The 2592-nt window shown below is 41.9% G+C and overlaps 1 non-coding gene across 1 annotated transcript; it reads left to right on the top strand.

The window, feature by feature from the left end:
* The first annotated feature begins 2032 nt into the window (after positions 1-2032).
* TRNAT-AGU (transfer RNA threonine (anticodon AGU)) lies at positions 2033-2108 on the top strand. Its single transcript has one exon. It is a non-coding gene; the product is annotated as a tRNA-Thr (tRNA).
* The last annotated feature ends 484 nt before the right edge of the window (positions 2109-2592 follow it).

Here is a 2592-nt window from a genome sequence, read left to right as displayed (position 1 = left end):
CTGTATCTGAGCTTTCTTGCAGGTAAGCATGGCTCTGTGAGAAATTCGTACCAAAGGAGTGCATAATTGCCAGATCACATGCTACAATGAAAGTGCCTGTGTAAGCTCCCTTTCTGCCCCTTTCAAGCTGTGGATGGGGGTGATGCTGAGATGGGGCACCATCTTGGATTGGGAGATGGAGGAAGCACTGTGAGGATGACAGACAACCCACAGGGAAGGATCCCAGATCTCCGATTGTTCTGAGCTACCCCAGAAACCTTGGAGGGTTTACCTAGCCTTTTAACAAGAAAAAGAAACTTTTCTTATATGTAAGCCACTAATTTTATACATTAGTGGTCTAACAAGTATATGTATGTACTAGGAGCCAGACCACTTTTTCTTTTTTCTCTCTTTTTTTTTCAATTACAGTTTACATTTAATATTATTTTGTATTAGTTTCAGGTGTATAGCATTATGGTTAGACAGCCATATACTTTACAAAGTAGTCCCCCATATTTTCTTTTTTTTATCTTATTTTTATTAATTTAATGCAGTGACATTGATAAATCAGGGTACATATGTTCTGAGAAAACATCTCCAGATTATTTTGATCTTTGATTATGCTGCATACCCCTCACTCAAAGTCAAATCGTCCTCCTTCACCTTCTATCTGGTTTGCTTTGTGCCCCTAACCTCCCCCCACCCCCTCCCCTCTCCTTCCTCACCCCCTCCCCACCCCTCCACCCCACTCTCTGTTACCATCACATTCTTGTCCATGTCTCTGAGTCTCATTTTTATGTCCCATCTATGCATGGGTTCATATAGTTCTTAGTTTTTTCTGGTTTACTTATTTCACTCCGTATAACGTTATCAAGGTCCATCCATGTTATTGTAAATGATCCAATGTCATCATTTCTTATGGCTGAGTAGTATTCCATAGTATATATGTACCAAAGCTTTTTAATCCACTCGTCCTCTGATGGACACTTGGGCTGTTTCCAGATCTTCGCTATTGTGAACAATGCTGCTATAAACATGGGGGTGCATTTCTCCTTCTGGAACCGTTCTATGGTGTTCTTGGGGTATATTCCTAAAAGTGAGATGGCTGGGTCAAAAGGCAGTTCGATTTTCAATTTTTTGAGGAATCTCCATACTGTTTTCCACAGAGGCTGCACCAATCTGCATTCCCACCAGCAGTGCAGGAGGGTTCCCTTTTCTCCACATCTTCGCCAGCACTTATTCTGTGTTGTTTTGTTGATGAGCACCATTCTGACCAGTGTGAAGTGATATCTCATTGTGGTTTTAATTTGCATTTCTCTAATGATTAGTGATGTTGAGCATTTTTTCATATGCCTATTGGCCATCTGTATATCCTCTTTGGAGAAGTATCTATTCATTTCTTTTGCCCATTTTTTGATTGGATTGTTTGTCTTTCTGGTGTTGAGGTTTACAAGTTCTTTATAAATTTTGGTTATTAACCCCTTATCAGACATACTGTCAAATATGTTCTCCCACTGTGTAGTTTGTCTTTTTATTCTGTTCTTATTGTCTTTGGCTGTGCAAAACTTTTTAGTTTGATATAGTCCCATTTGTTTATCCTGTCTTTTATTTCACTTGCCCATGGAGATAAATCGGTAAATATATTTCTGCGAGAGATGTCAGAGAGCTTACTGCCTATGTTTTCTTCTAAGATGCTTATGGTTTCATGCCTTACATTGAAGTCTTTTATCCATTTTGAGTTTATTTTTGTGAATGGTGTAAGTTGGTGGTTTAGTTTCATTTTTTTGCAGGTTGCTGTCCAATTTTCCCAACACCATTTGTTGAAGAAGCTGTCTTTACTCCATTGTATGCTCTTACCTCCTTTGTCAAATATCAGTTGTCCATAGAACTGTGGGTTTATTTCTGGGTTCTCCGTTCTGTTCCATTGATCTATATGCCTGTTCTTATGCCAGTACCAGGCTGTTTTGAGTACAATGGCCTTGTAGTATATAGCTTGATATCAGAAAGTGTGATACCTCCCCCTTTATTCTTCTTTTTTAAGATTGCTGAGGCTGCCCTGGCCGGTTGGCTCAGCGGTAGAGCGTCGGCCTAGTGTGCGGAGGACCCGGGTTCGATTCCCGGCCAGGGCACACAGGAGAAGCGCCCATTTGCTTCTCCACCCCTCCGCCGTGCCTTCCTCTCTGTCTCTCTCTTCCCCTCCCGCAGCCAAGGCTCCATTGGAACAAAGATGGCCCGGGCGCTGGGGATGGCTCTGTGGCCTCTGCCTCAGGCGCTAGAGTGGCTCTGGATGCAACATGGCAAGGCCCAGGATGGGCAGAGCATCGCCCCCTGGTGGGCAGAGCATCGCCCCATGGTGGGCGTGCCAGGTGGATCCCGGTCGGGCGCATGCAGGAGTCTGTCTGACTGTCTCTCCCTGTTTCCAGCTTCAGAAAAATGCAAAAAAAAAAAGATTGCTGAGGCTATTTGTGTTCTCTTTTGGTTCCATATAAATTTTTGGAATATGTGATCTATATCTTTAAAGTATGTCTTTGGTATTTTAATTGGAATTGCATTAAATTTATAAATTACTTTGGGTAATATAGACATTTTAATGATGTTTATTCTTCCTAACCG

This window comes from Saccopteryx leptura, chromosome 2 (assembly GCF_036850995.1).
Source record: "Saccopteryx leptura isolate mSacLep1 chromosome 2, mSacLep1_pri_phased_curated, whole genome shotgun sequence".
Taxonomy (NCBI): Eukaryota; Metazoa; Chordata; class Mammalia; order Chiroptera; family Emballonuridae; genus Saccopteryx; species Saccopteryx leptura.
The sequence above is the reverse complement of the archived record's forward strand: the minus strand, read 5'-3'. Positions and strand labels throughout refer to the sequence as shown.